At 42.4% G+C, this 13,434-nt stretch overlaps 1 long non-coding RNA gene across 1 annotated transcript in view; it reads right to left on the reverse strand.

Moving 5' to 3' along the window:
• Positions 1 to 8,739: 8,739 nt before the first annotated feature.
• LOC140190585 (uncharacterized) overlaps positions 8,740 to 13,434 on the reverse strand; it is a 35,157-nt gene continuing 30,462 nt past the window's right edge. The window contains exons 3-4 of the long non-coding RNA XR_011883638.1: positions 11,193 to 11,446; positions 8,740 to 8,997 (exon numbers count right to left, since the gene is read on the reverse strand). This is a non-coding gene — a long non-coding RNA (uncharacterized lncRNA). The remainder of the gene's footprint in view (positions 8,998 to 11,192; positions 11,447 to 13,434) is intronic.

Consider the following 13,434-nt stretch of genomic DNA (forward strand, 5'->3'; position numbering starts at 1 on the left):
CTTCTCTGGTCTGAAACACACTTACACTGAAATGTGATACCAGTGCCATGAAGGAATCCAAAGTCTGTCCCAAGACTGGCAGGGATCAATGGTTTAATTACAGAGGATCTATAATTGTATCATCTGCCTCGTGATTGTGGGCCAAGCTTAGGTGGGATTGGGAGATGAAGGGTAATTGAGTGGGTGGAGGGCAAAGTCTGTATGGAATCTTAGGAGATGACCTCCAGCACATCCCAGTAGCGATGCCATTTTCAGCATTATGAGGTAGGCTCAGACTGGAGGTATGATTATTGTGCTTTGGGCATCAAGCTGATATAAAAAGCAGTATTCCACGAATTTTTAGAGGGCATATAGAGTGTACAGATCAAATCTGCTAACAGCAGTGCTAGTTTTGTTTGCTTCGCGCATTTGCATCTGCTGAATAATCAACAGACCCCCAAGATGACCACAAACTTGTCGCTAGATTTGGAAGCTTGTGTGCCTTAATGACCCAGAGTACCATGTTGGCTGGAGTCAGGGCCTTGTACTTTGGCTCTTGGTAGGGTCACCCAAGTCAAACAGGTCAAAGGGTAGAGGCCAGACTAAGAGCAGTTCGCTGGTCATCCAGGTTCGGGGGTGTAGCTCAGGGCTAAAAATCTTAACTGGTTAAAAAAAAATTATTATGGAAAAAGCAATGAAGAAAACTTCTACATCTGTGTGAGACTGTGTGGACAAGCAAAGATGGAGGACCTTCATTGCTGCCCTAAATGCCAGTGGCATAACGGGCAAGTAAGGAAGCAAGTAATAACCAACAGATTTCCTCATAAAAACAGTAAAAGCTGAATTTATTCAGCAGGAAAAGAAACGGCTGTGGAGAGCCAAAGAGAGTTGACATTTCAGGTCAAAGACCTTTTATCAGATTTTGACAACCCTATTAAAGTTCATATAAAAGTATTGCATGTTCAATTTCTGCTGAAAAGGGGAGGCAGGTCAAGTGTGACACAGTTACTGTTCCTCCTCTCCACCACTTGTGGCACATCAGGCACCAACCTTCCCGTTTCTTTAGAATTTGTCTGTATTTTTTTTACGAAGCCAAGTCACTAGCCAGATTCAAACCCTGGACCACTCGCCTCCAAATCCAGTGCTGATGCCACTACACCACCGGCCGGCTATCTAACACTGTGGCCTTTGAATACAAAGCAGGAAGCTCACCAGCTTACAGTTGTCCATGATTTAGAGTGATCAGAGGCCACACAATGGTAATCATGAAGTGGATGAGCTGTGTTGTCAGCAATTTGCCAGGATCACGAGTGCCTAGCACACACAGGGCAAGCCTGATCTGCTTAAGTCTCTTCTGCTCCTCTTAGTGGCTGCAGAGGTGCTGTCGATTGTTCAGTACATTAATTGAATGTAAGAAGCATAGAACATTCACAGAACATTTGGGTGGCTGTTGAGGCCTATATGGATGAGCCGGAAAACCAGGAGAGCCATCCTGTGTTAGGTCAGAGGGCAGTAGGAGCAGATAGTCATGGTACCTAGCATCAAAAGTAAAGATTAGCTTTATTTATCACATGTATGTCAGAAAATCAGAACATACAGTAAAATACAAAGCAACATATACAAAATGCTGGAGGAATTCAGCAGGCCAGGCAGCATCAATGGAAAAGATTAAACCGTCAACGTTTCAGGCCAAGACCCTTCATCAGGACTGGAAAGGGAGGGGGGAGAAGTCAGAATAAGAAGGGAGGAGAGGAGGAAGAAGGGAAGAAAAGAGGAAGAAGTACAAGCTGAAACCACGAAAGGGGAGGTGTGAAGTAAAGAGCTGGGTAGTTGATTGATGATTACACTAGTACTCAATTTCACACTGTCACACAGAACTCAGGTACTGATATGCCACATATCATAGAAGTAGAATCAGTTTGCAACCAGGGCAATGGAGGTACCAGCTCACCAGAACACCCAAAGCTACCTTTACCATGCACCCTCTCACCCTGCACCTGGAAGCTCACTATTGTTTCTCAGTTTCTTGATCACTGTTGCATTTGCTCCAAGGATGAGATCTTCTAAAATATCCTCCTGCTTCCTGATACGTGGCTTTCCCTGTGTCATAGCAGCGGATCTCTCAGCTGCATTTCTTCTTTTTTTACCTCACTCCAGGTGGTGAGAAGGGAAGAGGTGAATGGACTTCTCCTCACCACCCAGAGACACAAAATAATCATTCCAAGAGAAGTGTCGCCCTGAGACAGAACAAAGATAGAGCTCCCTGCTGTGCCCCCAGCCTTCACATTCAATGTATTAAACCTTCACAATTTCCACCAGCTCTAACATGATCCCACCACCAATCATGATACCCCAGCAATACCACTTGGGGGAAGATGGGATGAGGTGGCTGAAGAATTTCTCTCCATGCTGTGCAAAACTATGATACTTCTCTCATTTCAATGTTTCACAGGTAGCACTCACTTGATGACTCCCAAATCCACTTTTCCATCTCCACCCGTCAACCACCCTCCCACGGCACTTCCAGTGCAAAAGGAGGAGATGCAATGCTTGGAATGAGTATTTCTCTTGGAATGATTATTTGAGTCTCTTGAGTCCCTTCTCATCATCTGGAGACTCAAATAATCATTCCAAGAGAAGCCATGCTTTGCTTACACGTCTTCCAATCTACATGACTGAGGTGTTCATAACATGACCTACTCTATAGAGCAGATACCAAACGTACTTTGCAGATCATTTTGCAGAGCACCTATGGTCAGTTCCCGGTGGTGACTCAGCTCTCCTCTCCCCAAGTTCTGGCCCAAATCTGTTTTCTCTCTCCACAGGTACTACTTGATTGATTTGTCTTCTTCAGGATTTCTATTTTTGCCTGAAGTTGAGAACTTTCCTGGGGCGGACCACAGGGACAGATTTCATTGCCATAATTTTGATGGTGAGATGTGATTTTAAGAGCAAAAGGTATGCCTGTTAAAATAGCTAGCACATTAGGAAAGCTTGTTTTCAATGTCCAAGTGCATGGAGGAGTCTGGTAATAATCCAGCAAAGTGACTGAACAGAGATTAACCTGCTGTCATTTTACTTTGGATTGCACTGTGCTAAAATGCTTGCCAGGTCTCACATCAGTCTAGCAATCTAAAACAGATTACAAGGATTGCTGAGCTCCTATCTCAAAGGAGTGTCATTGGCTCTGTTGGAGTGCTCTTGCTGCAGCTCACAGCCTAATAGACCAAGCTCCTGGCGCTCACCCAGAGACAGTGAAGCTCAGAGCTCAGCTTCTTAAGCCGAGTGCTGCTCGAGGTCTTCCTGCAGGTCATCTGTAGTTTCTTCACTTCAAGTCACCCAAAGTCCATACTGCAAACACTGCAGTGGCACAATATGCAAGTATCAGTAAGGATAAAGACATGCAGAAAACAGGGAGAAAGTATGCACAGGGATGAATGATTTTTGTATGCAAAATTGCACAATTTTCTTCAGAATTACTTTTATTTCTACTATCATTGCCAAATGAAAGATGTAATGGTTAATGAGAGGTAGGATAGAGATATGTCTCTACCACAGGGGGTAAAAGGTGCTCCTTCCTTCCGCTAGCTTACAGGTCATCCTTGGGCAAGGTGTATCACCTGCTTAGCCCCCGATCAGGGTCATGTGAAGCCATGGGAGCAGGTGGTGGAAGGTCGTATGAGCAGCTGGTGCATATCACAAGTCCTGGTTATGCAACCACTGATGCCAGGCAGACAATCTCTGAAGAGCATTGATAATGGCTGGGGTCACCCGTCTGGTAAAGACACTGCCCAGAAGAAGGCAGTGGCAAACCACTTCTGTAGAAATTTTTGCCAAGAATAATTGTGGTCGAAGACTATGATCACCTACGTCACATGATAGGTGGCATAATGATGATGATAAATGGTTACAAACGGAGCACTGTTAGTGAGTGGGAAATTGGGGCTGCAATGATTGGTATCACACTTAGTTAATTATTCAGTCAGCCCAGTTGGATAGTGGCTGCCTAAATTGTCTTCTCTCTTCCACTTTCTCCTCCTCAGGTTACTGGTCTTTGGCTGCTAATAGCTGGTGTCAATGGTGATCGAATTATGGTGGCTGACCATCAACAGGCTACCATATATCTTAACACTCTTGACAGCGCAGTGCCATAGTGCTCCTATGTAACAGAAATCGTTTTCTCAAATTTTGTGTGACACCATTTTGTACATGTGTGAGTTACTTGGGCACTGAGGCAATGAGACACGTCCTCAACAGATAGCCATTGCATCCTAGTAGTTAATATCTGATTCACTATGATAACTCAAAACCATTTGCACAGCAGGCTGCCACAGAAAGAAAGGGCTATGACTATTACCAGAATACCAGAGAACCTTCAGCATTTGTTGCTTATGGTTGCAGACCAAGTGGATGCAGAATGAATGAAATCTTTCATGACAGTAGGATATGCCCAAGTTGAGATGTAGCATCTGCAAAGTGATGTGCGTGCAATGAATGTCACCTGATGCCACGGGAGAATTTGTATTCCTGTTAATGGTCTGGGCTCACACTGTGGCCTGGTACCCGGCAAAAGAGAGTGTACTGTAGATAGCTGTATTTGAAATGAGGTCATAAGTGACCTTATGCAGCAGTGGATGACAAACTGCTGACATCCGCAGCTCCCCCGCCAATTTGACAACCACAGGCAATCCAGCCATTGCCCTGATTTGACGTGACAGTCGTGGCTGCAGCAGTTGGCAGATTACTGTACATCGGGGACAGCTAACTGAAAACTAGACATCAAGCACAAGTCATGAAGTACTGTGCATAAAGTCTTCATCACGTATATATATCTAGGGTCCCCAAGACTTCTTGCACAATACTGTAATAAATTTCATGTATTGCCCTGTACTGCTGCCACAAAAAAAAACAATTTTCATGGCATATGTGGGTGACGATAAACCTGATTCTGATATGAGTCTCTATTGTGGACTGAGAGTGGGAAGGGGGCGGGGAAAAGGGAATAATTATTAGGAAGAGGGGAATGGAGAGGGGAGGGAGTGGGAAGCACCAGAGAGACATTCAGTAGTAATGATCCATAAACCAATTCTTTGGAATTAAATGACCTTGACTGGTGTCTCAGGGCTGGGTGCATTTGCACCCATGCCATGCCCTGCTCCTGGCACTCCTTCTCTGCCACCTGTCCCACACCCCTCCTGCAATGCCCCACCCTTACCATTCACAACATCAGTATCCAAAATTCTATTCAGAACCAGAATCAAGTTTAATATCATTTGACATATGTCATGAAACCTATTACTTTGCAGCAGTGATACATTACAATACATAATAATAAAAATTATTAGTTACAATAATAATTGATATAGAAGAACATTAAATAAGTAATACAAAAAGAGAGGGAAAGAAATACTGAGGTAGTGTTCATGGGCTCATTGTCCACTCAGAAATCTGAAGGCGGAAGGGAATAAGCTGTTCCTGAAACATTGAATGTGTGTCTTCAGGCTCCTGTACTTCCTCCTTGATGGTAGCAATAAGAAGGGGGCAGGTCCTGGGTGATGGGGGTCCTTAATGATTGATGCCGACTTTTTGAGGCATCACCTTTTGAAGGTGTCATTGATGCTGGGGAGGCTAGTGCCCATGAAGGAGGTGGCAGAGTTTACAACTTTCTGCAGCTTTTTCTGATCCCATGCAGTGGCCCCTCCATGCCAGACTGTGATGCAACCAGTTAGAATGCTCTCCACAGTACATTTGTAGAAATTTGCAAAGGTCTTTGGTGACCATTCCAATTCTCCTCAAACTCCTAATGAAATATAGCCGCTGTTGTGCCTTCTTTGTATTTGCCTCAATGTTTAGCCCAGCATTGATCTTCAGAGATGTTGACAGCTGGGAACTTGAAACTGCTCACCCTTTCCACTGCTGATCATTCGATAAGGTTTATCTGTGTTCCCTTGACTTCCTCTTCCTGAAATCCACAATCAATACCTTGGCCTTACTGATGTTGAGTGCAAGATTGTTGCTGCAACCCCACTTGACCAACTAATCTATCTCACTCTTGTACTCCTCGTCACCATCTGAAATTGTGTCAACCACAGATTTCCAGATGGTGTTTGAGCTGTTGTCTAGCCACACATTTGTGAGTGTAGAGACAGTAGAGTAGTGGGCTAGTCGTGCGTTATTGAGGTTGTTCCAGTGTTGATTATCAGCGAAGAGATGTTATTTCTGAACTGTACAGATTGTGGTCTCTCAGTGAGGAAGTTAAGGATCCAGTTGCAGAAGCCCAAGTTTTGGAGCTCATTGATTAGAACTGAGGCCACGATAATGCTGAATACTGAGCTGTAGTCATAAAACAGCAGCCTATCATAGCTATTGCTGTTGTCCAAGTGATCCAGACCGAGTGGAGAGCCAATGAGATTGCATCCATTGTACACCTATTGTGGCAAAGGAAGGAGCTGATTCTAGCCACGACCAACTTCTCAAAGCACTTCATCACAGTAGATGGAATCCCACTGGACAACAGTTGTTGAGGCAGCTCACTCTGCTCTTCTTGGATACTGGCATGATTGCCACCCTCTTGAAGCCGGTGAAAACCTCTAACTGCAGCATTGAAGTTGTCTTTGAGCACTCTTTTCAGAGTGCCACCAGGTACACCATCAGGACCCGATGCCTTGCAAGGGCTCATTCACCCTCTTGAAAGATGTTCAGATGACGACCTCTGAGACAGAGATTACAGGGTCACCAGATGCTGCAAGGATTTGCATCGGTGTAGTTTTATTCTCCCTTTCAAAGCATGCAGTATTGATTTCATAATCACATGTACTCAGCGACTGAGTATGAACACCCCATTTGGGCAGAGAACTGTGATATTTATAAGACTTAGAGTAAAGAATTTTCTCATCATCTCAGTTCTAAATGCCCTTATTCAGAATAAACACTCCTTTTATATCTTTTAACAGTTGCATTGACCAACCATTGCTCTGAGCAGGAAACTTTTACACCACCTGGCGGCATTTTTTTTTAATATGCATACAATCAGTATGTAGAATGAATATTGAAAATCACATACCTTTGATTTTTATTTATCAATTGAAGGGTATAATGAAATACAGTACAACAAAGATAATCTTTCACATTTTGTAAACTTTTTTGAGCGGGTCCAACTCCACTTGCATGGCAACGAAGGCTATGTGCGTGGGGGCATTTCAGCTACTGCGCGGCCACACACCCAAGCAGCTTGGAGAGATCAGTGTTCAGAACCTATTCTGAATGGGAAAAGAAATTAAAATGATTGGCCACTGGGAAACTCTACTTGTCATGAATGGAGTGAAGGTGCTCGGCAAAGTAGTCCCCCAGTCTACCTTGGGTCTCATCGATGAAGAGGAGGTTGCACCTAGGACATTGGATACAGTAGATGACCCCAAAAGACTCACAAATGAAGTGTCGCCTCACCTGGAAGGACTGTTTGACGCCCTGAATGGAGGTGAAGGAGGAAGTTAATGGGCAGGCTTATCACCTCTTCTGCTTTCAGAGATAAGTACCAGGAGGGAGATTATTGGGGAAGGATGAATGGACAAGGGAATCATGGAAAGAGCGAACAACGTGGAAAGCAGAGAGTAGGGGGAGCTAAGGATGCTTGGTGGTAGGATCCCGTTGAAGATGGTAGAGGTTGTGGAGAACGATGTGCTGGATGCGAAGGCTCATGAGGTTGTAGGTACAAACACAAAGAACTGTTAAGGCAGCAGGAAAGTAGGGCGAGGGCAGCTGTCTGAGAAGTGGAGGGCAGTCCCAATGGTAGGAAAGGTAAACCCAGTTCTTTGAAGAAGGAAGACATCCCTGATCTCTGGGAAGGAAAGCCTCATCCTAGGAACAGATGCAGAGGAAACAGAGGAACTGAGAAAATGGAGTAGCATTTTCACAGTACCAGAGTGGGAGGAAGTATAGTCAAGATAGCTGTGAGAGTCAATAAATTCATAAAAGATATCAGTAGACAGTCTGTCTCCAGAGATGGAGACAGGGAGATCAAGAAATGTAGGAGAGGTGTCAGAAGTGGACCAAATGAATTTAAGGGCAGGATTCCTTCCTCGCCACTCTTCAGGGCCCCAAACAGTCCTTCCAGATTAGAAAACACTTCACCTATAAGTCTGTCAGGGTCACCTTCTGTATCCAGTACTCCTGGTACTACTTCCTCTGTACTGGTGAGACCCAAGGTAGACTGGGGGACAGCTTTGTCAAGCAGGTTTTTGCAGAAGCCAACCATTTTAATTCCAATCCCCAATCCCACTCTGACATGTTGATCTATGGCCTCGCTCTACTGCCATGGTGAGGCTACTACACCTCATAATATGCCTGGGTAGATTCCAACCTGATAGCATGAACTTCGATTTCTAAAACTTCCAGAAATTCCCCCCCCCCCCACTTCTTCAATCCCCATTCTGGTTCTGCTCTTACTTAAATTCCATCTGGGCAGCCTCCAACCTGATGGCATGAACATCGATTTCCCTAATTCCAGTAACTTCCCTTACCACCTCTCCCTTGTCTCTTTTTCCATTCCCAATTCTGGCTCACCTCTTAAGCTTCTCTTCTCCTCACCTGCCTATCACATCCCTCTGGATACCCTCCTCCTTCCTTTTCCCCCATGGTCCACTCTCTTCTCCTGTCAGATCCCTTCATCTTCAGCCCTCATCTCAGTACTTAAGCTAAAAAAAACAGTGTCAAACAACAAGCAGGGAAGAAAACCATTGCGCAACTCTCAGGCTAGTGCTGGGTCGGATACTTTGGGACAGTTGAAAAGGAATTGAGTTTACTTAAAATCATATCGCACTTCAAAAGGTTCAACAGCTCAGTGGATGGTTTCAACTTTCTGGGGAAGTTAAATCTGTGCTGTGCACTTCAGAAATGGTACACATTGTTTTTGTAACATGTTTATTATTCTAGTCATTACAGAATGTGAGTGTCATATAAGTGAGCTGTTGGTACTCATGGATGCTGGTTGGTATCAGAATCCTCTGTCTGAAGTTCCCTCTGTCAAAGTTCAAAGTAAACTTTATTATCAAAGCAGATATATGTCACCAGATACAACCCTGAGGTTTATTTTCTTGTGGGCATACTCAACAAATCTATAGAATAGTAACAATAACAGGTTCAATGAAAGATCAACTAGAGAGCAGAAGACGACAAACTGTGCAAATGAAAATATATATAAATAGCAATAAGTAACGAGAACATGAGATAAAGAGTCCTTAAAAGTGAGATCATTGGCTGTGGGAACATTTCAGTGACGGGGCAAGTGAGTGTAGTTATCCCCTTTTATTCAAGAGCCTGATGGTTGAGATGCCAATGATCTCAAATGGTTAATTAATCCATAGCTTCTAATGAGAAAGACCTTTTTTCTAATTTTTAAAATCCACAAGGACTTTTTTTAATCTTACATAAAATGTTTAACCTCCTCTATTCAGAAATTCCTGCAATTCTTCTTTTAAAACTTTAAAGAAAGTTTAAAATTTTAGAATTTTAAGGTTTTAGAATTTTATTAGCAATATCATAAAGAGGTGACCTTTTCCAACAGTTTTGTGAAATAACAACCATTCTTTTCTGCAATTAATAAAAGGATTATACACTGAATGTTAAAAGGATCATCTTAAATTTGGGGGGGGGGGGGTGAGTTCTCCATTTCTGATTTCTCCATTTTTGATATGTGATTGAAAAATGTATGAATTTCAAAACTGCAAATGAATAGCAGAGCACGGTGGCTTATCAGCAACAGAATACCTCTGTCGCTGTGAAAACGTTGACGAAAAGTACATATCAATATCTGTACCGATCTCCAGAATAACAATGTTTGCAGATCTACTGTAGCATGAAGTGAAAATAAAGACCCAGTGTGTTCAAGTTTCCACAAACATAAACTTTCAAATATATTTTTATAATGAGAGGGATAGAAGTTACAGATATCGCTTTGACTAACTGAGAAAATGCATCATGGTTGGAAGTCCTGGCTTTTAGCTTAAATATAGACAATGTCTGCCCATTTTTATAGTCTAGACACATGTTAAAAATCTCTGCACAACATCTGAAGAACAAATACTTTTAAAAATTTCTTGACTTCTACCTTCCCATTCAATACCTTTCAACATAAGTTTACTCTCTGTATATGGATGCATCCAGAAACACTAGCATTTATTGCCGAATTTTAGTTGTCTTAATGAAAGTGCTGGTAAGCTTCCCTATAGTGCTGTTCACTGGGGAATTCCAGGAGGGGATGCCAGAACATCTCCAGGTCAGGATGGGTTGTGACTTGGGGAATTTGGAGAAGATGATGTTGTATGGACTTCTGAATAATAGAGGCCTGGTTTTGGAAGGTGCTCTGGAAGAAGCCTTGATGAGCTACAGTGGCTTTGAATAACGTTCATTTGGCCTTAATGATGGAGCAAGTGGTTGAGCTGTGAATAAAGCCAACTACACTTTTCTTAGTTGAAAACAAAAAAATTCTGTAAGTACTCAAGTGGTAAGGTATCAATACCTGAAACAGGTGTCAGGCTCATCTAAGATAAGTTTCTCAAAAAAAACTATAGGAATGGTGAAACTTACACACCTTGGAGGCAAAGCAATCATCACTATTAAGTTTTTGTTAATACTTGCATTTTTATCTCAGAATTAATAAAACAAGAGCTATTGATAACCCAAGAGAGGATCTTCAAAGATTTGTATATTAAGTCCTCCATATAAAAATATCCTTGACGCAGTAAACTTTATAGCAATAAACTTAATGGAATGGGGCAAAACATAGGGCAATCCATTGTTCTCTTGGAAGTTTGAAACCATAGATCTTAACCTGGGTCTTATTACTACACACTGGTACAAACTCCCATCCCTATTCAAATCCAGCTGCCTAACCTGTTGACTGTTTCCAAAGTGATTCTAAAGGCTGGAAAATTAGAGAAATCAGATAAAACCACAATCAAGTGGAAAATAGAGGGGCAGGGGAGAGAGTGATTGGAATTCTCTCTCAGTTTAGACCCAAATTGTTCTCTCCTCTCTGTATATTTTCAACCTCCAAAAAAGAAAGAAAATTTTATCTGAGTAAGCATTTTACTTGCTGTCAGCTGTTGTGGGCAGACTAATGTGAAAATTGAATGCATAGCCTTACTACGTCATGGAATGAAACTTTACACATATCATAGGCTCTCATTCCTATGAAGCAATGGGTATTTCCATACCTGAGCTTAAGATGTAGAAAGCACAAGTAGATGGCATTGTAGAATGGTAGACACACATTGGTAATTACAACATTCAACTCCTTCTTTCTGCACCCCAGCTCCATTATCATTCTTTCCAGGTGGGGCTATAGCTGGCTGGTGGTGTAGTGGCATCCGCACCGGACTTCAAGGCAAGTGGTCCTGGGTTCAAATCCGGCCGGCTTCTTGAACTCTTTCCATCCATGCTGGGTTGAGCATCGAGCTAGCAACTCAGCCTTGTAAAAAAAAAAGTCAAAAATGCTAAAGAAATGGCAACACACATAAAAATGGCTGGTGAACGCAGCAGGCCAAGCAGCATCTATAGGAAGAGGTACAGTCGACGTTTCGGGCCGAGAACCTTCATCAGGACTAACTGAAAGAAGAGATTTGAAAGTAGGAGGGGGAGGGGGAGATCCAAAATGTAAATGAAAGAAACAGCAAGGTTGCCACCTGATGTGCCACAAGCCACAGAGCAGAACAATAAACAACAGGTAGAGATGTGGAGATATAAAATCACATCTGATGTTTTCCAAGTTATTTGCATGTTCCAATGGATGTAGAAGTCCAGTTTGATGGCAGGGTTCAATAGTGGTGGAGGTAGACAGGGTTAGCAGAGTTAGGGATTAGCATTTTAAAATGGACAGTCATATTGCTTATTATCTGATGGTTATAATGAAGACATTCATGTTAACATGAATCAAGCATGCTGTTAAAAAAGAAAATTTACAACACCCAGAGTTGCAGGAAAATTAGAGGATTCAGAATCAGTTGGAATAAAATAAATACATCAGTCAGATGACGCTATTTTTAAACAAGTACTAATACTCTGACCGGATGAAGACTGACCTTCAGAGAAAAAACAGAAGGAGATGTTCCAGCATTTTTCCTGCAGCAAGTCTTGTGCGACTGCCGTGATTCTTTTCCTTCTAATTTATTGCCAGTGACAGCTGAAAGCACATCGCCCAGCAACTGGACGTGAGGATTGTCAGATGGAATCTGTTAAGGGCTAAGACATCATCAGCATTCCTGCAGTCCACCCTGTGTCAGTGGTGATTATGTGACAAGTCAAATAATGAGTGACAGCTCCAAATCCACTGAACTGTGCATTTCTACAGCACGTCTCAAATATGTGAAACCCACTTCACATCTTCTCGTCTTGAAATTGGGCCTATTTGAACACTCTTTTAAGTACAAATTATACCGAAAAGCTGTCTGCACATGTTGGATTGAACTAGTGATTATTTCTGGATTGGTGAACTATCATTGAAAAATTGGTCTGGGCATGGTTCACCCTACTGCATCTGATATTTACACCACATGTAAATGCTGTTGTAAGTCAGGTTTTTCCCCCTTATTTTATCATGCATTGCATTGTACTGCTGGCACAAAGTTAAGACCAAAGAGCTGATTGTGGATTTCAGAAAGGGTAAGATGAGGGAACACAAACCAATCCTCATAGAAAAATCAGAAATCAGGAAAAAAACAGAGATTGAGCAATTTTAGGTTCCAGAGTGTCAATATCTCTGAGGATCTAACCTGGTCCCAACATATCGATGCAGCTATGAAGGCGGCAAGACAGCAGCTATACTTGATTAGGAGTTTGAGGAGATTTGGTTTATCACCTAAAACACTCAAAATCTTCTACAGATGTACCACGGACAGCAGGGGGCGGGGGGGGGGTGCTACTGCATGGGATCGAAGTAAGCTGCAGAGGGTTGTAAAATCAGACAGCTCATATGGGTACTAGTATCCGAAACATCTTCAAGGAGCAGTGCCTTAGAAAGGCAGCGCCCATCATTAAAGACCCCCACCACTCAGGACGTGCCCTCTTCTCACTGTTACCATCAAGAAGAAAGTATAGAATCTTGAAGGCACACACTTAATAATCTCAACAATTCAGGAATACCTTCTTCCCCTCTGCCACCCAATTTTTAAATTGATATTGAACCCACAAACACTATCTCACCACTTTATTTAAATTTCTGGCTTTGATCTACTTATTTTAATTTAACTATTTAATGCACACACAGACACATATATATACACTGTAATTGTTTTTCCCTATATTTTCATCATATTGCATTTTACTGCTGCCGCAAAGTTAACAAATTTCACGACATATGCCGGTGATATTAAACCTGACTTTGATTGTGACATGTATCTACTATCATCTAGTGTGTAAATTCTCCACTGCTTTACAGAAATACATTGTTAAAACTCATTA

The sequence above is a fragment of the Mobula birostris genome, chromosome 30 (assembly GCF_030028105.1).
Source record: "Mobula birostris isolate sMobBir1 chromosome 30, sMobBir1.hap1, whole genome shotgun sequence".
In the NCBI taxonomy this organism is placed as follows: Eukaryota; Metazoa; Chordata; class Chondrichthyes; order Myliobatiformes; family Myliobatidae; genus Mobula; species Mobula birostris.